The sequence below is a fragment of the Manduca sexta genome, chromosome 15 (assembly GCF_014839805.1).
Source record: "Manduca sexta isolate Smith_Timp_Sample1 chromosome 15, JHU_Msex_v1.0, whole genome shotgun sequence".
Classification (NCBI taxonomy): domain Eukaryota; kingdom Metazoa; phylum Arthropoda; class Insecta; order Lepidoptera; family Sphingidae; genus Manduca; species Manduca sexta.
In genome coordinates, this window is record NC_051129.1 from 618,980 (window position 1) to 646,644 (window position 27,665).

General features: G+C 36.3%; 1 protein-coding gene across 1 annotated transcript in view; it reads right to left on the bottom strand.

Annotated features, from left to right (window-relative positions):
* The window catches only part of LOC115446435 (E3 ubiquitin-protein ligase ZNRF1), a 139,872-nt gene that overhangs the window by 110,966 nt on the left and 1,241 nt on the right, over window positions 1-27,665 (bottom strand). The window lies entirely within an intron of this gene.

The window sequence follows — 27,665 nt, forward strand, 5'->3', positions numbered from 1 at the left end:
AACGTTCCCATGAATGTAACATGGGACATTTAGCTAGCGCATCTCCAAGACCAACAGATTAGCTCGACCAAACCGGCAGAATCCACACAATTTAAAATAACATATAAATTAACAGATTGGATGCTCCAAAAAAAAACCATTGATACGTTAAAAATAAACCACTGCATAACCTTTTATCTAACTCCTAAACTCAGAGAACTGCATAATTTATTAACACATTAGTGAGCAAATAAAGCATCAAGATTCTCTACACTAGAATCATCCGCTGCACACAAAACAACACAATTCGACAATATTGAGGCAGGTCGCGCGCAATCATTATCAATGTCGCTACCGGTTGTCAGGCGATAATGGCCGGCCCATGTGGAAACAATGTGGGCGTGCTGTAAAATGACGTCATCGCTCACGTGTTTTAATGCATTCGTTAGGATATACAGGAGAGTTTCGTCAGGCAAATAACCTGCTGAGATCGTAGTTGGATTAAAAGAGAACACGAACACGCAAATTCCGTGACGACAACTACCCAGTTATTTCCTTGGGTACAGTATTCTAAAAGCCGAAACACTACAATACTTACATTCCTGTGTTTGAAAACAACAACGTACTACATGTAGTATTCTGACATACAAGGGAACTATCAAGTAATTGAGTTAATTTTCTGACTAAATTAAATGACCCAGCAGATGTTAACAAGGCGGACGTTGCATTGTGAAAGTATGCAAGACGCTCGCAAGTGATACAGTCACGCCATAGCATTTTAGGACATGGTCAACCAAAATGCACCACTTCACAGGCTTACTGCTCCATACAAATCTAACCCCATACCATTTGAAAGCCGTCAAGACTCTCAGAATTTCTTGACAATATAGTATTCACTATTCAATCAACCCACAGCAGTTCAAACATGTGTATATTTTTTTTAATGTAGACAGAGTAGAATAATCGACTACATAGACACTTAACATTACATTACAGTTGTATACGAAAGCCATCGTTTGTATTCACGTCGGTTGCTAAATTAACATCTGTCAAGCTGGCTTGTCAAGCCAGCGTCAGAACTGATTAGCCGAGACGAAGAGACGCGCTGCTCGGCCCAGTTACCGGCGTTCGACACTGTGTCGCAGCCAAAAACGAATTCGCGGAACTAGACGCAACGTGCGAGTTGTCGACTATTTAATATGTTATTTAAATATTGTCATATCAAAATAATATTATAAAATAATAATATGATGTAACAAAATGGTTGAGGGAATGTCCTTAGCGTTATCACATTGGCTGTTTTGCTGACGAGCATCAGTGTGCATACTCTGTTGCGCTTCTGATTCAAAGATATTATTACCATTGTAGATTTTGCGAACATTTGTCTGGATTTCCACATCGAAACCGTGATCTTTCGATTAATACCTGAGGAGACTCGTGTCAGGCTTTATTTTTCTGAAGCGAGTCCCCAAAGCATTACAAACTAACTTAAATAAACAACTTTCCCAAACTGCAAACTATAAAACATCCGAAATGTCACAATAAAAGCGGTGGCATTAACGTTTCATGAATGATAAATACTTTAAGCGCACAACTCCAGCGCCGTGCGTCGACTGATGGCCTCAAATTCCGAACACCGTTAATCCTGACTCTGTATCCTCGTGTGTGCATTCACTTGCATCCAAATGAAAATCCATACTAATATTATTTACAAAAATAACTTTGTCGGGCTGATTTTCATCCAATTTGGTACAGAGCAAGTAAGTAAAGTAAGTTTTAAAACCAAGAAAGCACATAAACAATTTTTCTTTGTTTATCATAAATCGAATTCCACTAAATAAATCAGAGAACGGATGGCGATATCAGAAATTTTTGAATAGTTTTGGATTTCTGGATCAGGTACCTACCACATTAAAACTACTGTGATCCTGGGAAAGCGCACAGTCCTGCTATTAATCCGGGAAAGGGACTTTCACATACATCTTCAAAGACCACATATTCGTGAGTAGGTGCAGGTAATTTTTGCCAAACCTACGTTACGTGTGGAACATTTTTCCTCACAATATCGGGTTCGCAACGAAAATAAAACCGTCCACCGGCCTTGCGGGATTTGGGCTAACCGACTATTTTTGATGCACTGTATTGTTCCTGAGTGCACTTACCGACGCGTTTCTATATTTATTAACAGTGTTTTCGCGTAAAATCCCAAGCGCGACCCATTTTTACTTGCTTTCTGGAAGTTTTACATACATGCATGTTATTCAAGACTTTTTGCATAGAAGTAAAAATTACCATCCTATTAACCTATTACTCGTCCCAAGACACGATAGCGAGCAAGCCTATTCTCATAATGGAATCAAATTTATACATCCAATATCAACTTAAAATAATGAATAAAATCCCATTCTCGGATTGTTATGTAGCCTGCACTCAAGGATAATTTAAAAACGACGGACATTAGCACGTACAATGAAACACAAAAATAAACTCGTCAACTTCTTGTTCATTCTAGCATAAAAAGACGCTATCCCATCCATATTCCAAAAATTAGCACATCAATAAATCTAGGGTCAACATTTACGACATTCACCCCGATATCACGCAAAATATCCGCCGGAATCGTTAACTCGAATCTATCTTTAGTGAAGTTATAAAAATATGCAATCACAGTAAGACATCTTAAAGCTATGACCACGTTGAAGTTAATGTCGATGGCCAAAGTATATTGTTGCTGTAAATAAGACGTATAAGTGCGTTCAAATAAAATATTAAATGCCTCAACACAAACTGTTATCATCATGATTATAGGAGATCCACTGCTGAACATTCTCTCTCAAAGATTCCTGGACCGTTCCGTTGGAAACGGCCTAAGTCCAACGACTTCTTGTAAACTTTATCAAATTGTCTGTCCACGTTGCCAGTGAACGTCACAAGAAATACCCCTATCAATTTGTCATGATAAGTCGTGGCTACACGCTTGTCTCGATTATTGCGATAATCAACGTCATTAGTCACTAGTGTGGACCCAGATTTAGTGATAAATAAAGAACAGCGGTAATGGATCTCAGACAAGCTGTTAAATACGAGAGATTTATTGACACAAACGCGCAAATACGAGACTTGTATTAAAACCGCTTTGATAATAAAATTATAATTACCATCGCGACAGCATCCTTTAATAATATATTGCTTCTAGAATATTCGTTGTTTTTATGATAATTTGTAGACAAGATTTTGAAATAGGAAGAAAAGAGTCCAAGGTTAATGCGACTTGTATTATTATGGATCGTGTTGCCGCGAGACTACTCCACTCATATGCCGCTGAAACATCTGTAAACCAGGATAGACACTATGACAACGAGTAGAGAAACAGCGAGTTTGGAAGTAAGGTTTATTTATTCTCAGGAAAGGGTCTAAGTTCGGAATCTAATGTTGGTGTCATACTTATCACCAACTAAAATAACAGTAACTGATTGAGACTGCGCTGAGTGCAGTTGTGGGCACAGATTATAACTTATCCAGCAGGAGACATGCTAGTGTCGTAATTTATATGTATAAAAAATATTTTCAAGGCTAACATGTGCGAATAAGACGCCAATGGTTTGTGTTATTTATACATGGATATAAAGGAAAAGTCGTGAAATAAAGCTGTCATGACTGGTTTTATTTAATGCACTGTTGTAATAGATACATCAATGTATATTATTATTAAAACACATTATGCATGCTATGTAAATACATAAATAAATTAATTAAATTTTAATGTTAACATACAATGTACGTAGTTTTAAACAGTAGTCAATATGTTTCAAATTGTTTTAAATTTCAATCCCATACCACCTTATTATAATAAAAGGAAAATACCGTCGAACAGAAACTACCTATTCGAAATAGGTACCGTTAAAATATATTGAAAAATAAAAACTATAAAAAGAAAACCAGGGTCCATTGTTACGAGGTGGCATTGTGTCGAAGTGGTGAACTATGCCATAAAACCGCTTCAGCCTTCAAGTCTACGCTGGCCTACTGTTAGCTGTATAGGCCTTTTGTATACGAATACCTATTAATGCAAAATGGCTTCGGGGCATTTGAAAATGGATAATAGAAAAGAAACAGCTGAAACTAAAAGCGTAGAAGGTTGTGAGATCCAATCAAGATGTGGGTGGAAACAAACACACATCACGCCTTCATACTTGAGAGGGTAAGCAAAGGTGCAACCAGAGTATCTTCTTTTCGTCATATGTGTTACGTCTCATGATGTAGTAGGCACAAATTTCTGGACTGGAACTAAGCAGTAAAACCTAAAATCACTCTTGATTTAGTTATAATGACATCCAAAGCTTTGTAACTGCCCAAAATAATTCTCCATTTTAATCATATAACTAATGACGTCTAGAGGCAGAGGTAATGACATAACAAATGAAATTCCACAAGTTATTTTGTTAGTTCATAACAAGCACGTAATCAATTTAATATAATGAATAATTTTATTAACCTCATCGCGTTGATGAAATTCATAATTGGCATTTAAACAAATTAACATAACACGGTTCTGTTAGGAGTTGACACTGTCATTTTCGTTACTGCAACATTGGAGTGGGAATTGGGGTAAGGGCTGGTGGAAGGCGATAAACGAAGTTAACTTCAGACGTGGAACAACTTGAAAAAATTTGGAAAAGTACCGGAAAAATTAAATCATACTGTCTAGTATTTATATTTACCTCTTTATCAATAAACTCTATAAAGTTTTAGTTACTTTAAAATGTCTATTAATACATCCTACCCTCCTAGAACGTGGCATAACAAACGCGACTAAAAGGTCCGTGTCGTTGAATTGTGACGAATGTGCTTGGTCGAGAGACCGACGAGACTCGTGTGTTAGTCTCCCAACTAATTGCATTGTAACAACACTCACTGTCGTGACGTGTTTTTGCCCCATTCTGGGGGGGGCTGTACTTCATAATAAACTTAATAAACTCCTTATTTTGTTAACGTTGTCAGAACTCCGCCATGTTCGGCCACCTAACCGCAACGTTGCGAGACAGTTTGCATAAAGTATATAGTCTTTGCTCAATAACTTTTTACAAGGCAGAGCTGCGGCTTGATAGTATTTTATAATTTTTTGTAGTAAGTACATAATATTCATTGCTATTCGTCGTTCGACTTGTAGAAGACAAAATAATGTATTTATAATAAGTGAACGAAGTTCATAAACGTCGAACATATTACGATCTAAGTATTTGTTATGAAATTCTCACTGGTCAGTCTCTCATATGCGAGGGGCCGTCTGGGTAGTTAGCACGGCAATGTCTCTTTCTACCGCCAAGCTGCAGTATGCATGCTGTTCTGTTCCACTTTGAAGGAGTGACGAGCTCAGCGGAGTGCCACGCAGTTCTTTGGAATTCAAAGTTCTGTATTATTTGCTACTGTTCATGTGTGGCCATACCGCTTACCATCAGGCCAGAGGCGTGCTGGTCTCATCGTTCAATTGCAATCTTCCCAAACAGAATTTCCTATCGACTTAATAGAGATTTAATTTAAATGAAACGTGACCAATAGGTGATGTCATACTATCTACGAAATAATTAATTATTAGAATCCTTATCTTTCTTAACTTCGATATATTCATTTCGTTTTGCCTGTCATCATTATATGTAGAAATCATTGTACTTCATATCTCTATATTTAGTAGAGTTAAACAATCCTATTTCTTTTAGACAAATTGCGACCTTATTCCTTAAAACACAAGACCCAACCAAAAATCCACCGCAACAAACATAAAAAAGAACACACTCGCGGATACGACACGTTCGCAAACCACAACACGACCCAAAACCAGTTTGAAATTTACCTCTAAAAAAAAACCAGTCGAAACCGGTCAAATGTATATTTAGCTTCATTTATCGTCCTGAGGGACGGCTGAGGAGTAACGATCCTCGCGTTCCCTAGGTCAGGGCGAAGGTCGGCCCGCGATCAATGAAGGTCAAGGGCGCGACGGGCGAGGGAGCGACAGGGTACTGAATATCTTGTCTTGAACAGTAATAAAAACATAACGTTCGAGTAGAGATGTCAGTTTTGGAGACACAGCTCTTAAAAGGTGTCGCTGTCACTGGAGTATGATCTAGTATGTTCGCCGCTACTGATATGACTACAATATTTTGCTGGTTGTAGGATATATTTTATATCCGCCTGGTTAGCGACCACCCGCCAATCCAAAAACAAAACCCGCCATAGTGGCTCACGTAAGTGTATCGCATTCCAGAATCAGCCTGTGTATATCCGGTTCCAACTGGCCAGCATAATTGTTATTGGCTTCCTCCAGTCGTCAAGCCGAGGGGAACGAGTATACCGTTCCCAGGTTCCTCTCGGTGTTGACTGCAGGACTAGCCGTTAAAAAAACTGGCCAGCATAATTGTGTGGCCGAGGGGTAATCATCTCTCGTTAGTCGACATTGTATTAGACTCCACTTCACTTACCATCAGGTGCAGTGACGTCACTTCGCTGTGCACGTATGAAAAAGCAAGATCCGGCCAGTGATTAAAATGCCATGCTGTAAAATGATATCTAATAAGTTGTGATCATATGCACGCTTAGTTGATATGCAGTGTTTTTTAAACTCAAAGATGACGCAACGAGCAGGCCACCAAACATATACACATTATACAATAGCAATGTTACTCAGAGTTAAATAATACACTGCATGCTAATGTAATGCGCTCGTCACCCTAATACATTAGATGTTAAGTCTCACAATACTAAATAATAACACCGGCTAGAAGTCCAGCAAATATAAATACGACATTGCACAATACTGTTTGACGGTAAAAAGATTTTCGCAAAGATGCAAACTGGTCAGTAAAAATGCATTGACCCTTAGACAATGCCGTATATCACGTAAATTTATACTATCATACGTTATCTATTATCAAAGGAGAGAAACGGCCGCAGACACCCCGTCTGGGAACCGGATATCCTTGTTACCAGCGCTCTATGATTTATATATTATACCGTGAAATATGGCACACACCCGTACACTTGGTATAATGCCAAACGCTGATTTATTATATTATGACGTAAAACATTTTACATTTGAAAAAATTTTAGACACTCGTGATGTACCGCCGTCGAGTGTAACCGGGTGTGTTATCAATATTCGGTAATTAGACTGGTGTGAATTTTGTATTCTGTGAATATGACGTCACCTGCGCGGTTCTTCGTAATACCAATTAGCTAAAACCTAATTTGTGTACTTTAATCAGCTGATTGCTGAAACAGTAGCGTTTCGGGAATTTAAAACGGATATATGACTTTATAGTTATAATGTGAAGGTTATTTATTTATACTACTGAATGTTTTTATAGCATAGACCAGAAACAATCTAGCAAGTTTGCCATTTTTTATAATGCGTGGGTAATTATGCAACATTCTGAATGAGCATTCATGACTTGTTCTGAATTGTTCGTTTCACTTGTATTTGTTGTTTATGTTATGTTTATATACGTATTTATATTTTATCTTTACTTGCGTAATACACCTACTTAGTGTCCGTACGTCACCCAGGGTGCCTCATTGAAAATCAGCGCTGCGGTATCAGACTGGTACTGCAGCAAGAAGCTGAATGAGGGCTCCCATTGTTGGCACAATAGGTATAATATATTTCTTTTTAATTTTATGTTTTTATTCTTTATTTGTTGTTATGTGCACGTTATACTGTTTGTGTGCAATAATAAAATCTTTCTTTTCTTTTTTTCTTTCTTTTCTTTTTAAATAGGTTATATGATGTTAGTGATCTTCATTGTCTCGTAAATACCAACAATATCAAAAAAGTTGTGCGACGGCATCGCATTAAAAGATGTAACAAGATGGAGGTTTGAGGATCTTATCTAGATACGGAGTCACTAAAACAATAAAGCTATAATACCATGTAATTCATATCACCCTCATGTTGTATGGGTCGACCCTGGTTATGTGGACTACAAAACACGGAAGATATTACAATAACTAAACAACAATATAGAAATCTGTCTGGTATAAAGCGGTAGAGCCATTGACTGCAAGCTGTGAGTTGCATCAATTGTGCGGCCATTCTGTACAAATTGGCAAATAAATTCGACGCTATTGGATGACTACGAGACGATAGACGTCTTGTATATGAGAGGTTGGGAGCGGGCCTATCTATTGTAAATATATTTTGCTAACAGTCAACCATATAATGATGTTACTGGAAATATAATTAAATCCAAGAAATAACTGAATGAAGATTAACAACCTATTATCGACATGACGCGCAGTGGCTATTCACTTAATTTTTAATGAAAATTTTTGGATGCGACATCTTCTTCAAATAACCAATCGTGCAGCTGTCTAAAACACCTTATTTCTTTATTATCATAAGGCTCTCGAAGTAGTTTCTGCATCTTTAACTACAATAAACATAACGACTCCAGCGCAAGGCTGAATTTTAGTAAAAACAATTTTACACAAACAACAGTTATCGTTAAGCTTAAGAAAATTAGTCTGTAGCAAGCGAACGATCGCCATCTTCGGGCAAGCCCACAATAAAACATTGTTCTGGCCGCGGCCCAAGAGATCGGAAACCCTCGTGTAATATAAAATAATTATCTCCCACGTACATCGAGAATAATAACTGTAGAGGCCGTTCAGTCAAACAACAATCTTTGTAGATAGCAGCCGCAGTGTTACGCAATGGGGTGCCTGTGCCGACAGGCGAAGATCGATCCTAACATACACGTATAATATGAAATAGACATCAAATTTTATTCTAATAAAGTTGTGTTGTCTACAACCAATTAGTCGGAATCACAACGGACAACGTTTATAATACATCATAAAATGTTGTATGTGTGCAGTTTTTTGTGTTCTTTAGTCAAACTTTTATTACTTCTATATAAAATATAAATACGACATGGTAATTTATTATTACCATACTAAATGGGTAAAATCTATTAAATTATTTTAATGTGGTACTTTAAAATGTTATTACTCTTTTTCGGTTTATATAAAACCGAAATACCAAAGAACTTTATCGTGTATACACGAAGTTCACAGTACTTTCGTCTCAGTAAGTAACTGATATTAAAATTCTGTGATAGTTATTCCGTACTTATCTAACTTAAGTGAAAGATAATGTAAGAATAGTGCATACACAAGAATTCCTTCAATATCAAATACTTGTGAATTCCACCAAACTACTTTAGCCCAGCGCAGTGGACAAGAGCTCAAACCTCTCAACAGTAGAGTAGACCTTTGCACAACAATGAAACTGTATGTACAAGGCTAATATTATTTATATTATATTATACATATTCTAGATTCTAGACATTCAATTCTATTATTCTACATGTTCGACCTTCGTTACAATGTTTCTATGTTGGGGCTAGCCATCCAGGGCTGCGGTTATGATACAAATATTACATCACACGAAGGCAATTCCCTTAGACGAAGAAAAATATAAATTGCTTTTGAAGAACAGAATGTTACAAAATAAAATAGAATAAAAGATGGAGCTTGTTAACCTAAACGGATTTGCGTATTGAAACGTCGGGAGAAAAGTATAATATGAAAATCGTGATAAAATCCGCAAAATAGTTTTATTTCTAATGGATTTGCGTATTATCAACAATTTCTCGGCAGACCAAAAAATATGTATAAAGTACAAACATTGACGCAGAGTAAGTTTTGAATGCTATACCAGTTTGAATGCTACCAGTTTAGAAAACAGAGAAAACGATTTAAAAACTGACAACCTCTTTAATACGTATTATCTTCTTCAATGACGTCATTACAATTATTGACAACAGCTATACGTCACCAATCCCCCGTTATATACCGCCACTGTTACCCCAGTAAAGCTTAATCACAAAGGATTTAAGTTGTCAAAACAATACACTCAGACATGAAAATTGTTCCCGACGGCCGCAGCATCGGGACGAGTAAATTCGAACTGTTCATAACAATCCTTTATTGCGTCACAGCTTACAAGCGCAGCCACGTCTGAGTGGCAGAAATTAATGAAAACTACACTGTTCTGTTTATAGTAGTTTGAGCTTCTACATTGCTGTTTTGTGGCAAAAGGCTCAAAATTAATTCAAATTATTTATAAATTTAAATTTGCTTGGTAGATTATGAGTTTATCGCATTCAGACATACACTGCGGGATTTTTTTCTCATAAATAATTTAATAATAATAATAATTTATTTATTTATTTCTCCAAAATCACATATAAAAAAAAAATACATTATATCTGTGTAAACTGGTGCCTGATCTAAGATTGCCTTGTGTTTCAGGTCACCAGGTCTCCACCTTCAGAACTTATTGTGCAATTCACAATGTCTGAACTAGGAGTGTGCATGAATATTTAGGGATTAAGCTACTAAGTTAAGTTACTAAGGGCAGTTATACACGTCAAATCGCTGCTGAAGGACCTCCATACCAAGAGAAACTCAATTGAACTTTCCATAATGGCAGATTTTCAATCTGTATACGACAATCATTACAAATAATATATCTGAACACGCTCTCACGTCTCTTCTATAATGCACTGGTTTACAAACATTGAACTCGAGATTACATCATTTCTATAATAGACACAAATAATTCTACGACCGATAGAAAAAAAACGAATTTATAGCGAACATTTACGTCGGTTCGCAGCGGTGTCACTGCCAAGGGGACTCTTCCGTCCATCTATCACGTCACTCTTTATATCAGTAACTTTCTAGTGTACCGGTGAAAAATTGTATCAATTACTTACTATTGTATTTTCGTAATTTTCGTTCATAAACATTTAAATTTGTTTTGACTTGTACTGGTTAATATTGATTGTGCTTTTTTTCTTTACAAATCCGGTATACAACGTGCTAATATTAAAATGTGAGGGACAATTTAACTTCGAAATTTTGAAACCTTGTTGCTTTTATTGATGATTTGGATAAGAATATGATTGCATATACTGGTTCAGGTAATACCATTAAAACTTATTTTGATCAATCACTTAAACAACGAATCACCGTTCACTGCTGAACGTATATCTCCCCAAGTAAGCAAAAGCACCCGGCCTTGAGCCACTCGCATAATTTAATGAATTTTGTTTATTTTATTTTAATCTCACTCGATAAAAACGACAACTAACGAATCGATATCTTATTAAATACATCATAAGTATGCATTTTTTCCACTTTGAATATCAATGTTTTATGAACAATATTCTTACAAACAACAATGAAAACTACTACGCCATGTTTAGCTTACCCATGCTAACAATTAATATTCCATGATACAGCCTTTAAACTCGTCTTTGTAGCGACACACACCCTTCTTTGAGTTTCTAGTCGAGTCAGCGGAACAGCGCGACAAACTCTTGGAATATTGATAGCATGCTCGGCAAAAACTATCGATCAACCATCTTTATATATTCAGTGCTAGAGACGAAAGCTTTAGGGTTACCGGATAATATAGGATTTATGGGGTAAGATGTAGAGACGATACCAAAAGGTGATATAGCTTCATTGTACCCAGAGCCATCTGCTATGGGTACCTAGGCCGGCGAAAAACAAGGTCAATAAAGTTACAAAATAGAAATGCTGTGATAACCAAGACAAAAACAAACGAGGTAAATTTTTATTTACCCAGGACAAAGAATAGAGTTACTAAATTCAAGCTTATTTCTGGTAGTCTTCTCGAAAATTATGGTTACGCTAGTATTCTGTATCGGTCAAAATATTATTTATAACTTTGATTGACTAAGGCTCCATTTCTCTGCAGTTAAACTTCGCAGATTCTATAATGTCTTGTTCCGGTAGTGTAACGTTTGTGGATTATAAATATGTCGAGTATTTTAATCATGCGGTATATTGAAAATAGGCTGTAAAACCACATTATTCAAACCTGTATATGTATTAACTGCCTCGGTGACTTATTGCCGCATTGCCAAATTATGGAAAAAGAGAAAAAAACACAACAGCAGCGCTTCGGTGTTCTATAATTTTCTATATTCTTAGACGCATACAGGTTCAAATCCCAAAGTCACACACCTCTAATTTTTTCAAATAAATCATGTGTGTATTCTTTGTGAATTTATCGTTCGCTTTAACGGTGAAGGAAAACATCGTGAGGAAACCTGCACATCTGAGAAGTTCTCTATAGGAATTTCGAAGGTGTGTGAAGTCTACCAATCCGCACTGGGCCAGCGAAGTGGACTAAGGCCTAATCCCTCTCAATAGTAGAGGAGGTCCGTGCTCAGCAGTGGGCAAGTATATAATACAGGACTGATATTATTATTACATATTAGACGCATACTGGACGGTAAAGGCCACTGCGAGTTTTGGTTGGTATGGCAGTGTGGGGTTGGGGATTAGAATGCACCATCACTAGGTACATAAACTCAACCAAAACTGAGGATAAAAATTAAGCTGTCGACATGCATTTCAATCAAGCAACCCTAGCGGGTGGAGAAAAAGGGGAACGCTCGTCGCAACTCTAAAAATACTCATGGCCGCGGAAGACACCGGCCTTCGGGATTTTTATATCGCTGCACTGACTCTTCTGGAATTATATCGTCTTTTGTTTATTGAGAGCTCATTGTTTGTAAACTTGTGTACCATTTTTGCTGTATTTCTGTATTGTTGAAGTCAATTGATTTCAGATACCACGTGGTATTCATTTAACGTATATAATGTTATCATAACATTGCGACCATAAAATAATTCCTCACATTTTTTTTACCAAATAAGCACATTTTCCTCTTAATTTTACATCAGCGCGAGAACGTTTCAGAAATATCCAGTTCTGTAAACAAGTCATCACCCAAAAAAGCAAACTTATTTCGAGACTTCTGAAAAATCATAAAAATATATGGACAATCAACCTTCCCAAAACGCGAACGTCCAAAACGGCACGCACTGTCTTATTCCGGTACAAAATAAAGAACCATCCAAATTAAATATGCGCGCGTTATTTACGGCCCAATCGAGAGGAACGATGAACCCTGGTTACGCAAAACCTATACACCTACCTCCCCCCTCCTCCCACGTGGTGGTAGTCTAAATGCAGAGACCAGATCCTGCCAACACGCGACCGCGAGGTTCACAGACCTACAATAGATTTTTAATAGGTAGCCGATAAACAGGGCGTTGGCCCAGCTCCAGCTCCGAGCCGAATGCACTTTGCGCGTTCACGTATGTTTGTTTGGGGGTTCGACGTTATCGTAAATCTCCAAATGGTACACAAATAGCGACCGATAAAAGGCGCAGAGGCTACTTGTAATCAATATTTTATCAACACATCCAAGTCTACACGTGTAATAATACAATAGATCGAGTATCAAGCATACAAGATAAAATCCTGTCTACTGATTATAATTAACCTCCTCGTAAAAATCATGGACCTTAAGAACACGAACATAACAAGTTCGCATAATAAATGCGTTAATGTAAGCATCAACTACGGTGGTACTCCGATAGTAAGAAATTGGCCAAAGCGTGTCCTTGAGAATATCGCAAATATGCATTTTACAAGAGAGTTCATGATAATGAGAACATCGGGTGCATTAATGCATCTCCAGTTACCATCTCCGGTTCTGGGTATATTATTTCAAAGTTCTTCGACGTCTGTAGAGAATTTTACGTTATCACAACTAGTCCTTATTAAGTAACAGTAAAATAATAAAATAAGCCAAACTGATACTACTAAAGGTTATATTCAAAATTCTTTAAAAACAAACAAACTGGTTTGCGAATTTCGACAAGCCTACACCAGACATAAATAAAGCGATCGCGTCAATCTCAATTTGACATCGCCCGAAATAGCTGACAAGTCCCCCAAAGCTAGTGATCGACAAACGGCAATGCGTGTCAGTCGTGCGTGGTGCTCAGCGGCCAATGGACGTGCGGCGGATTAGGCGGGTGCGCACGCGCACTATTTAAAACTGTTATGTAGGCCAAGTCACTGGGTCGGCGGAGACGGAGCGTTAAGGCGCAAGAATCGTATAAAGCTTTTGTCATTTGATAAATTAATTTATTTTAGTTTCAGGTTTTAGCTTTGAGATAGTAACTTGTAATTATCAAGTCTGGGTGTTATCGTTATTATTATTGTAAACATGCAATTCGCCATCAGACAAATATTTATTTCGTTATATATATATATATATAAACAAACATCAGAGACTAGCGTAATGTGTCTTCAATCATCATGTTTTCAAAGTACATTTTAGATTTCAAGACTACTATATTACGCGGTATTATATCCACGTGCCACGTATATTTAATTAGCTTTTATATTGATTTTGATGACAAGCCATATCTATTGCTAGTTTAAAGTTCATAAGAAATGGCCTTATGCTATCACATGTCCTGCGTCAACATTTCCGCCGATGTGTTTCCTACTAAAATCGTCTTAATTATGTGGGTACTATGTATTAGTAAATATATTCTACAATATCTCTAATTAAAGTCTACGGTGGTATTACTGCTGACGGAATATATAGCGTTTACAGCCAAGCGACGTTTCTCTCATGTTATTCAGTCATATTTAAATATAATAATGATGTAAGCTGGAGTTGTCTATTAACACCTAAAAGCTAATTTAAAGTGCGTTTTAAAATATTCATTTATTTTAAACAAAACTCAATGTAAGACAATGCATCCCACGTTAAGATTTATTGGTTACGGAACGTTTTCAAAAACAATACTAATGATTGTGCCAATGATCCTCGCAACATGGTTTTAGAAAATTATACAATTGAGCTATTTATGTTGAAAACTCACACATTATAATGCATATTCTCAATTCCTAAACTTTACCGGATTTCAAGAATACTTTGCATTTTTTTTCATTATTAGATAGATAGATAGATAGATAAAAAAGTTTATTTAGGCTACAATTAACACACAGTATAACTTAAGATATAACATAGACAAGTAAGTACATATCCATTTGTGAGATATTGCAGCCGCAATCCGGGCCCCAGCTCAGCAATATGCTTTGCTCCAAGGAGCAAAACGCTGGTAATTCTTATTTTATTAATGTTGTTAGCGCGCTGGTGAGCTTTACAATAACCATAAGAACATTGGTTTGAGCCATGATTATTTCATTATAATTATAGTTATCTTGTTAGCGCCCTGGTAACGTTCACAATAACCATTAGAACATTGGCTTGAACCATGGGATGATGATATGAACATGTTGAAAGCTGAATCGCGTGCTACTCAAACAGGTTCACCTGGATGATCAACAGCACCCATGAAAACCTACACAATCAAGAAATCACTGTTCCGTTATTTATCTTTAAAGAAAAAAATATAGGAAGAGTGTATTTCTTTTTATTTCTTTGAATAACGAGACGAGCTTGCCGTTCGCCTGATGGTAAGCGATACGACTCCCCATAAACAGTAGAAACACCATCCAACACCTTAAATTACAAAGTAATGTTTGATATTCCAATACACTAGACATCCTAAGACATGAGATGTTAAGTCTTATTATGTCTTGTAGTTACACTAGCTACAATTTCCTTCAAACCGAAACAACAGTGACTACACACAGCTGCTTGCCGGCAGAAATAGACATTGCGGTGGTACCTACCTAGACGGACTCTCACTCACATATGAGAAACCATCAATTTAATCGTGAATGATCGTCGTAAGTTTAATCGTCTCTCCATGAAATGAAGAGGTTCCGACCCGAGTTCCCGTCATTCCCTCCCCTTAACAGCGGAGTGCGAAATGTCGGCCAGGTGGCAACCGGCGGCCGGGCGGCGGCCGGCGACCGACGTCTATTCTCGGCGCGGTCTATCGCTTTCAGTTTCGATTCAGACGCACTAATGACGTCCACAATTAGCGCGCCGCTTAACTATATTTTAACTCTAAACGTTCAACTCGTTCTTCGCGATTTAAGTTTTGTTTGAGTTCATGTGCATATTGGAAATGGTCAGTCTTATGGCCGGATCTTTAGAATATATAAGTTGTAAGCTGAATCCTAAAATGTTATGTGATACTCAGACTTGTTGCTCTTATTCAAATGTATAGATGTTAAGTCTATGAGTCTAATGTAAGCAGCATTGATGATTGTGCACCCACGGTTCTCCGAGCATTTACTAGGCCTGGTGTGCGATTCTTATATATCCGGCCATTGTATATTTTATATCCGGCCGAATAACGACCACCATACACAAGGTGTTAAAACGCACTACAGTGGCCCGTATAAGTGTCTGTCGAGGTACAATCATTTCTCGTCAGTGGACATTCTATTGGACTCCCCTCCACTTACCATCAGGTACAGTGGGGTCACTTTGTCGTACCCGAAAAAAAAAACATTAACCTTGGAATAGAATCTCGGTAACATGTTTTATAGCAATAGTAAACTGCTAATAGACCATTGAGGCGATTAGACTATGAAATATTTTACAAAGCAATTTCAACCTATTTACTACAATTTTAAAATTCATTTTCGTTCATGCACGTTTCGACTTATGAATGGCTTACGCTATATAAAAATGTTTAATTCTAAAACCCTATAATAAATATTTATCATCCCACCTGCGCTAGCGCTTGTAGTAAACATTATATTTGATCGTTTAACGGAAAAGTGAACGTAAACAGCTACCGGAGACGTTACCAAGGACATTATTAATGTATGGCAACTCTACGATTTAAGGATAATTCTAACTTGATTTAATTTAATAGTGCGTAGAAGTTATAATGTACCACAGTGGACATAAAACATTTTTTAAATCATGTTTAGAAGTGTTAATCAAATCGCTTTAAACCATCGTGAAAAACAAGCAGTCCGCCTGTCTTCAACGGCAAAAAGTGTAATGAAAAGTAAATAAGGTTTCTTTTTGTAGTAGCAAAAAGTTGATTATAGTAGGCATTCATATAAAGAAACTCTACTTGCAATACTAAGCAATACTTAAAATGAAACACCTCAATAGTGACTTCATAGATCGTAAAAAAAACCATCCAATCAACACCGTACGAAAACATCATTATCACATACATGAAAATATCGTGTGCGACGCCTCGCGGCGGCATTCGGCGCACAAGTGGCAATTATTATCGTAATTGCATCGCGGTTAACACTTTCAGCGAGTCATTTAGTTGTTAGTTTCCTAATTCAACCGCTAAACACGTTTCAAACGTTCAGTAACACGAATCATCACTTAATTAATGAACGTGATTCGTCAAAGAGAATTAATTCATGAAATAAATTAGTTCGTGCACGATATGGTACAATTTGTTCTGTTTTTTAATAATTAGATGACGAGACACAAAAGTTGCGTCGTGAGAAGCGCTACGAGAGCTTAACAGGTGGTAAACAGTGGAGTAATCGCCCAGAACGTGCGAAATATTATAAACAAGAGAGCTCCGCATGTCAATAGTTCCACGTCCAGTATATACAGTACTCTTTTCCTAAGACACTCCATGTCAAGTCTTAATATACTTAACAATTACACTAGTCACAATATCCTGTTATGTGTATAATGTGTTAACACAACAGTGTTGCTACATAAAAATGACGCGTGTTGGTTGGTCCTATGTTCGGATTTTGTATACAATTCTATATATAACATCAATTAGAACGAAATATAAGACCTTCTGTGAAAACTGCATTAAAATTTGTTATAAGATGAGACAATATTTTAAATATTGCAATGTGCAGGAGTAGGCGTGTGTTGTGTTGATCGCTTCATCTATTTTTTTCGCACGCACCGCAATTCTCGAAGACGTCACGTGCTTGTATTACACCTATTTTCTGGTTTCTTGACATTTCCCTATTGTACCGAAATTTAAAGCCTTATAACTTGTCGATTGTTTACCCTTATTTTATCAATATTTCCGTGTTAGAAGTTATATATTTTTATTAACGTTAAGAACAAAAATAAGTCAAATACCGTATTCTAATCATATCTTGTTTTAGCTACGCATAAAATCAAATAGCTCATCACTGTATTAAATATTTGCAAATTGATAGCCACAGATATGCCGGCTATATGCGCCGGTACAACCGCATTACAGAACCTGGACAAACAGGCAATTTTGCTAGTCAGTGAAATTGCCAGATAACCTCAATGTTGCGAAGTTAGCACAAGTTATATTCGTAAATATGAAATGTAAGCCAATGGATGACGCGAGATTACATTATAGATTTAACGAGAGCAGTAGAAACGCGTTAAATGTCAACGAAGTGGGCGGGTTGAGCGTGCGGCTGCAGAACCCACGTTATGCATAGGGTTATTTCAAATGAACTAGTGACAACATTTGAGAATAACATGTGTAAAACTGTTTACTGTAAGGCAACATTAAATTTAAGTCTCAACAAAATTTTATTGCGATTTTAACAAGTATTTTGTAACGGAAAACAGATTGGCAGCATAGCTGTATTTGTAGTTTAAATGTTAATAAAATATTATAAAATGTAATATATGGTCGCCTAGATGGACAAATTCCTAGCTTGATAATAAGCGACAACTTTAAAAGCCTATAAACAACAGCAGTAATACTGAGATATATCATTTAATTAATAAACTACACTACGACCTGCTTGTCTCCTTATTTAATGTATAAAAATAAATATTTTACTTTTTCCGATAGCTAAATAAAACAAATTGAGGAAACATCTCATTTCGTTTAAGGAAAAGGTACACAAAAACACATCAATATCATTGTAAAGACAGTAGCTAAGTTAACTGCGCAATTCCAGCAATCCGACACAAATAACCCATAGAGTTTGATGACAAAAAACAGATTTTTACGGGCAAAAAATTACTTGGAACGTTTCCTACATTTCGCATTACATGTTTATAGTTTTTGGAGCACATTCGACATGTGAATGAACTCTTTAATTTGTTACGATAAAACATGCGCTCGCGCGCGACCTTGCCCGTTAAACTGATGCGAAAACGGACTGTGATGTATGGACCTGTTTGGTTTGAAATGTTAATTTTGTTTTGGTTTTCTTTGAATACGGTGAAGGTTGGTATAAATTTAATATTTTCTCTTCATTCTTCGGAAAAATAAAAACCTTTTCACTTAATTTTGGGAATGCGTGAAAGTCGAAGCCACAAACGAATTCATAAATTCTAGCCGAAACAGACATAAATCAGTACTCCTAAAAGTATATTGTCCAACATTCACGAAATTACTTTTCATGCTTATTGAAAAAGAAATCGTGAAAACCCAAGACAAGTATTGTATGAATATTATTAAGAATGGACTACCTTTTCACAATTGCGACAATAAATCATCTCTTACATATCTCGCCTTTGAAAAACTAAAATTACATTTTCTTACGAAGACATAAATTTTTACAACACGAAATATTTCGCAGAATCAATGTACTGGCAAGTCGGGCGACCCAGACTGGTGTGATGAATTACGACATACTTCAATCACTCTAAATCTGTCTCTATTCGGGCACCACAATGTGACATTGCACCTGATGGTCATTAGAAGGCAGTCCTAGTATAATACGTAATGAGCACAATTACGCCAATATATATTAATTTATTATAGAAAAGTTGTTAACAGATGTAATACTGGTAAGATATTTACCAATCAATAAATTTTCACAATGTTTCACGACTACGTGTATGATACACAGACAATATATTTCATTTATATTGTAATAATTGAATATTTAGGTTCGAATACAGAGTCGGGCAAAGTGATGTTAGGTTTTTCTGCTCAGTTTTAGTCCGGAGTTTAGAATTTGTGCCCGATATGGCGATAGGCTTGTCCTCTACCACATAATGGGACGGAATACAAAAGGGAGATAAAGTCATGATGTATTTTTTAAAACAATAAGCCAACACATTCTCTGCAGATTCCACAAAAATACTGGCTATTAGAAAAGCATGTATTGTGACTACATGTTATTTGGTTATCGGAAAAGGTATATAAATAATGTCAAAAAATTGTATTGACTCGAATTCAAACAGTCTAATTTGGCTTTATAGATTTCGTTCCAACTCAATTTGTTTCTTATCCAATTCTGATATACTGCCTACCGATTTAAAGCGAAGGCGTACCACTGATTGCTTATTGTGAACAAGAGTTAACTTCACGCTTATTAACCGTTTATTCCAATAACCAAGTTCAGTGAAAAGCCTTTGTGCAAACTCAAAGACAAAGGCACAATCAAACGTTATTTTCGTGGCTTCGCTCTTTGTAGTAGCGATCTTTGTTACCATGGGTTCAACTTATTACAAACAAAGCTTTTGTCCCTTTAACACTCCGCCTGTGTGAAAATCCTTTTCAAAAGTTCGACTGAGGACTTTTTCCGTATGTTCAGTAGACTACACGCTAATCCAAGACTTGTACTTTCATTTGCCAAATTAGTCTGTAATGTCTGTAATACTTTCTTTCTTTCTTTCTCTTGTCTTAGTCTGTTTAGCTTATTTACTCATAAGTACATACGGGCTACTTAATGCCTTAGGCTGTCTCTAATGTCTCTTAATCTATGGTTTGATGATGCACAAATAGGATGAAGCAGGTTTATATACCTCTAGAATTAATTTTGTGCTTTAGCAGTAACATTAGGATTTTTCTTCTGATAAATAACCAAAACGTCTTTTTATACTTTTATTTCTATACCTATTTTATAATAACCGTGGGATATAGAATACAGATCTAAATGTCAGCAAACAAACACAGGAAACGCCAATACCATATCTGCCAAGAAGCTAGATTGCTTTTATATTATTATTTTTTATAAATATATTATCACGTCAGTTAGACATGTCACTAAAATGTCTTTGACAAACTATAGTTGGCTGAGAAACTTATAATAATTGTTGTTGATGCAGAAGAGATCAGAAAGCTAGATCAGAATTAAGTTTAGAGCACAACCAACAAGGTCGCGTAAATAAAATATCCGGAACAAAAAATCGGTATATTTTACATAAAAGCGATCACACACGTCCGCCAGTGCATCTCCGGTGTTGTCAGTCATCTGTCACGCAATGTTTATATTAGACGACACGAGTGGACCCCTACCATCGCACTGGGCACATAATATAACCAAAGCAATAGAAACTAATTAACAGCCAGTAAATACACATTATAAAAGAATTTCTACATTTCCCGAGAGAGAGAGTTTTAGGTCAAACCTAAGAAAACACAAATAGAGGTTAGAAAATAGATTAGTGAAACGTAACTAAGAAACAAGAGTAACATAAAATTACATACGAACAGAATTCTAACAAAATTGCCTGATGAAACAAATAATTTTATGTGGCATTCATCAAGACAATTGTTAGACTAGAAAATTTTATGTTGTATTATTTTGTAGCAGTAGCTCAATGCATATTTTAAATTATAGACAGCCTTTAAAAGGCAGATAATGAGGAGTCGTGAATGAAACGGAAGACTACGGGTTCTATCCCAGCTATGAAACAAATGTGTATGCAACTATATTGTTGTCTTGGTGTTATGAAATACAGAACTACGTAGTTAATACCCACAATATTCCACTTATACTATGGTGTGTACAGACTTAGCAATATATTTTTAATACTGAACTAATTAGATCACAAAATGAAAATCATATAGAAGGTGCAAGATAAAAAAAAACTTCAAAAGATATAAAAAAAATCTCCTGGGATGAACATAAAATTACTAAACTAATTATACAAAGTATATTAGTTAAAATAAAATTTGCTAGTATACACCATGTCACAAATGAATCACTCAAACGGAACAGCAAATGCCTAATCTAAACGGATAATCTTACGCCAACACGTGTTCACTCATCACAACAAAACCTAACATCAGCACATACCTTGAGCTGTGCCAGCATTTTCATACTTAGATTTCAACTTGGCTGCAGTGGCTCTCGCGTCGGACCTGACAGTATCCGTGGCTGTTGTGGTGTGTGTGGTGGTCCTGATGGAGAGCGTGGTTGAGAAGGTGGAAGAGAGTGAGGAGCCGAGGCCGAGGCCCAGCGTGGTACGGTAGCGGCGACGATACATGGCAACGCGGTGTGAACACTCCGGTGGCCTGCAAGCGACTGACGGGTGCGTAGGCGCACAATCCGGAAAAGCGACCGCGATTTATAATAGCACGCGAAAACTGAGCACCCGATGAACTATCAACTGATCGGTGGTTTGGGATTCGGGAAAAATATTATTGAAGAGGAGTTTACAATGTTCAAAACATCAATATATTTGTCTGTTCGAAGACGTATACAAGTTCTTATGAATGATTATAATTGTTTACTGCTCAGAAAAGTCGACGCGAAAATAAATAAATAAGCCAAAGCTTAGATAATACACATCATATTTTAAAACAACTACATTTTAGTAAGTGAGCTATCATATTGAACACTTGAGGATGAATTTTAATACGGGGAGTATTCGTATCGGAATAATTCTATAATTTTGTTTATATTATCATTGAGCATGAAAAAGCCCCCTTCTAGGCGATAACAGTGCCCGTTCTATATTCTCATCTAGTGTAAGTTACTAATTTTATTGAAGTTATTTGAACATAATTAAGATTTTACTATCTAGTCCAAATTATGATACCGAACTGTCTGCCAGACACGCGAGAAGATAATATAATATTCGTTGTATTATTAAGCTGAAACAAGAGTTAAGCAAATACTTCAGTCGTTTCAAACAAAGCCCACTGTGTCTCATTCAGGACAAATATGTCCCAGGCGTTTCAAAATTCTATTTATATCATCCGTGTCAAATATGAACATGTGTATTTTTATATATTTCGACGAATATTAACAAAAACTAAGTAACTTGTAACTTGAAATAGAAAACTCGATAAATTTTAAATTTAATTTTTATAAATCATTTGACAACATAACAATAAAACTGGGCGAAGCGGACAGTAATTGCGCTTCTGCTTACCCTTTCAGAGATAATAGCGTCAGCTTACATTATGTTGTAAATACAGAATATAAATAGAATTAAAAAGAAACATATATAAAATCAGTGTTGAGTAGAAAGTGCGCAGTGGATGTGACGTTACGTTTGACGTTTACATAAAGAAATAAATGAAGCTACACCGGCTGCGGATAACCTGTGACAGACAGACAATGAAAAAGGTTCAAAATGATAGATTCGCCGCTCCGACGGCTTTGACGTTAACGAGTGAGGGGAGAGGGAAAAACATAAATCTATCAATGTTTCAGGTTGTTATATCATAATCCTGAAAACTGACTACAGAGTAAAACACATCAACATCATCCCTCTGTAATGTAGGGTCCGTATAACATTTCATAGAATGGTGCAGAAACCATTTGTCTCTATTTTGCGACAAGTCAACTGACATCAACCCTCTCTATCAAGTCCTACGCAAATTGTATTAGAAAAACCACGCAAAATGCCCCATCTGATATTTCCATCCCAGGATCTACCAGTCCACAACCCACATTTTATACGCTGCGCTCGAATATAATAGGCTGTATGCCTATTTACCATAAATAGGTCAGTCAAAGCACATAGAAACAATGAAGAGTTCTCGAGTGGAGACCACGTACTAGCAAGGCGTAATGTAAAACGTCCTTGTATAAGATGGACAGATAATTTGATAAATGTCGCAGGAATACGCTGGATGTAGACCGCTTTTGCCAGGTCCGTTTGGAAATATTTATCGAAAGCCTGTGTTCAGTGGACATAATGAGGCTGATCATAGTGATGATGAGGCCGTATCAGTGGCGGAAAGTGGCATTTTCCGAAAGGAAACCTGACACAAGGTATAGGTACTAAAATGCATGAAAGCGATCTGCAAATCGTTGTAATGACAATTAAATTCTACATAAAAGGAAGCAGGCAAGAATCGGGTTATATAGACCCTTCCCCACTAGGCCATATACCATCAAAACGAAGTGTATCAGTAGGCGTGGCCAATATAATTGCATTAATATACATAATATCCCCATTATCTACGAATACGTCATGTTATCAGTAACGTGCACAACGTAATTACACTATTGAACCGTCAGTTTCCTCGACATGAGCCGATTAGTTCGTGTGAAATCGTTAATCTGGGGATTATCGTTTGATTTCTAAATATGTACCTTGTTAAATCATGTGTGGTAATGTTGATTCGGTTTGTAGAATTTGAAAACAATAATTTTGAATAGTGTATTATACCCATGGGCGGATTTGTAGTCCTAGCCGCTCTAGGCCCGAGGCCATGTGCCGCCGTTTTCCCGCACCCAAAATATTGATTTAGGAAGATTATAATCATAAGAAACGCGAGCCTTTAATACATTAAGATACTTTGCATTTGAGTTATTTCTTGTAATCATAAGTGTTTTTTTTTTGGCCTAATTTGTAGCCCTTATCGTCTGGCCGCCCTAGACCCGGGCCTACTGGGCCTTAGGGCAAATCCGTCACTGATTATACCCATAGATTAATATATCCTTTTGCCGTCACGAATAACATTTTACTAACCTGTAAGCAACTGGCATCCTCGAATCGTTCTGAATAGGTAAAACCAATGACATTTTAGAAATAGACGCGTCATACCCTAACAAAATTGCACATAAAAACAGCAGAGTATTTACTATAGTCACAGCCCTTGCGGCTCGCATCGATACGGCCCGAGCGAGCCCGAGTGGTTCCGAAGGGGCCCGAGCGTCGACCGCCCCGTCACCATGACAGTCGAATGAAATGCATTTATTAGTTTAAAAATAAGTTAAATAATGTATATTGATTACTAACGTATGAAATGAAACGTTTTTCATTCACAGTTGGAGTATAATTTGTACATCGTCTAAAAACACAGGAAGGCATTTTATTTATAAAAATACAAGAAGTTAGTAAGCCGACTAGCCGCGACAGTGGTTGGAGTTTGACTAAGTGAATGTCGGGCAGTTACCTTACTTTCGTCTTGCCAGTATTGAGCTCGGACAACGTATCTATGTAATAAAAACATCTTAGGGTAAAACTTCATCGTGTACTTCGACAGTTAAATTATGAGCAAGGTTATGTCCCGTTGTGAAGAACACTGTTGACATTATACTTAACATCTAATATCACTGAATGATAAGTGAAGTTAATTGCCATTTAGTCTTGTAATTCAAAATTCTAAGTGTTATCGAGTATGGCGCTTACCAGATGATGATTAGATGATCGACTGACTCATCTTATTGCATCATTCAGAAAAAAATGCAGGTAACAGTAACTCACGAAGACATCACATACGCAGCGACATGCTTTGCTTTGTGTTCCTAGAATGTTACGTCTACAATAGATAAAGCACGTATGCGGTAAGTTACTGCAAACGAAAAACCGTTTGGTATGGAACATGATATCTTTCGTTAGCTCTCAGCAGTGGCGAAGGGTCAATATAACTCGATTCCTGTCGGCTTCCCTTTATGTATAACTTCTGAAGAACCTAATTATATTGAAATTAAACTAATTTGCGGATTTTATCGCGGTTAGTTTTTTATTTTTCTCCCGACGTTTCAAAGACTTTGCAGCCTTCATGGTCACGGGGGGACTGAAGGCTGCAAAGTCTTCGAAACGTCGGGAGAAAAATAAAAAACAAAAAACCGCGATAGAATCCGAAAATTAGTTTAATTTCAATGTCTAACATTCGCGTAAACATAAGAAATCATAACCTAATTATAATCGAAACGATTTGCAGACACCATTTATGCATATTAGTGTCCATATGTTGTGTCGGAGTCCCTTTAAGAAAATTTCACCATTCGCCACTGGTTCTCAAGGTGGCCAGCGCAATGGAGTAGCACGCAGTACTTTTTAATTCAAAGTTCTGTAGTGTGTTGCTTCTTTTTACGAGCAAATGGCTTACCACCAGGCTCTTCTCTTCGGCAAAAAATTTAAAAAAATATTGAAAAACTGGTTGAAACTCGCTTTTAAGCTATAATGGAAAGATGTTGCCCAGAAAACCCAGGAAGAGTATCAGTTGCAACAAAATTATCACAGCTCCAACTACGTGAGTTATTGATCCTTGTATAGAGGTCGTTTTCAATATGCGTTCCTCATCTAAGGAGAATTTTTATCCAAAATTTTCTAAACGTATAAGATCGACTCTGAAACCGAATTTAAATATGCTATTTCGTCTCAAGATGGATTGAAATAAAACGGAGTCGTCAAAAATTTATTTCCCTCGTAACGTTTCGTTTTGTGCAATCAGAGGTCACTCATAAAATGAAAATGGTTATTGTAGTAGAATAAATTAATTTTTGTATTGGCGCAACAAATTGTTTAAAATAATTCAGACCAATCAGAACAGTATAAGTTCATTTAAATTATACTTAATTTTTCAAGTCGCTGCTCGTGTACTGTTTGAACTTCTAGCCTCATTACGTAAACTCAAAACGGCGGCAAGTAATTATATCAAAATCAAAAAACATATTTGTAGAACTAGTTGAATGTTTTATTGCTTCCATGATATTATGATGGCGACGCGTATACATATGAGATTTTATTAGGTCAATTGAGAGGTCCTGGTTCGATACTCAGGTTAGACAAATATGTGTGGATTTTGCTACTAATATGTATTAACCAAGATTGGAGCCTCCACAAAACGTATGTAGATATTAAGCAGGGGTAAGTTGTAAAAACTAAAACAAATACCCTTGGCGAAAAGTGGTGAAGCCTTTGTTATTCATGCATGATTTTTGGCACATTATTAACAAAGGGGAAAGACGAATATTTGGTTTCATTTGTTAACGCAATATCAAAATGATATAAATATGTTTTAAAAAACCATATGTAGAATTACCCACATAATTTCAGGGTTGAAGGACCACACTTTTACAAAAATGTTGAAGAAATCATTAGTTAGTTTTGTTAGCTAGTTTTTACAACCTCTTCTGAGTGATTCACTCTTATGAAAATATGCATTTGAATATCTCACATAGCATATAGCCTCATTAGGGACCAAAACCAGGTCTATTCGTTCCAGTGATAAATAAATCAGCAAAAGACCATAGACAACAAAATGTTACATAATCAAATCAATATATAACAGGTTTCTTATGTATATATAAATTGAGCATTGTACATCCTACACAATTGATAACCATATAAGAAACAGACTGTGCGTGTGGATGGACACAACAATGAAACCATACAACCCCTAGTTAATCCTCAGTCAGTACCTAGTTCAGTCTCTTCAGAGAACAGAATATATACATATTGGATCTACTGAGGGCAAATTACTTTTATTATTCTTATTTTACGTATGAACCATAGCTTTAGTAAAATACTTTTTTATATGTAGTGATTCCCTAAATATATTAAACACCTTTCATGCTATTGCTGAAACAAGCAAAACTTGATATAAAATAAAAATGAATGCTCAAATACAAATCCATATCTACAAATAAAAATGTAGTAGAAAAATGAAAATCATCAGACGTTTTAATAAGATCAAACATAAGCCAATATGTGACCATAATCATTTCAGTATTACAAATCAACACAATAATGTTCAATAGTTTATTACTGAATATTTTTAATATGTTATGAATATTATAAATATAAAAGTTTATGATATGTATGGATATTTATATGTTTGTTAAACATGAAACAACTGAATGGATTTGGATAAATTTTGGCACATGCATAAACTAAGTCCTGGATTAACCCATAGACTACTTTGTAACATAGTATTTTGCCCCACATGAAATAAAAGAAAATTTAAAACAGAAATTTGATATTGATAGCACTGGCGTG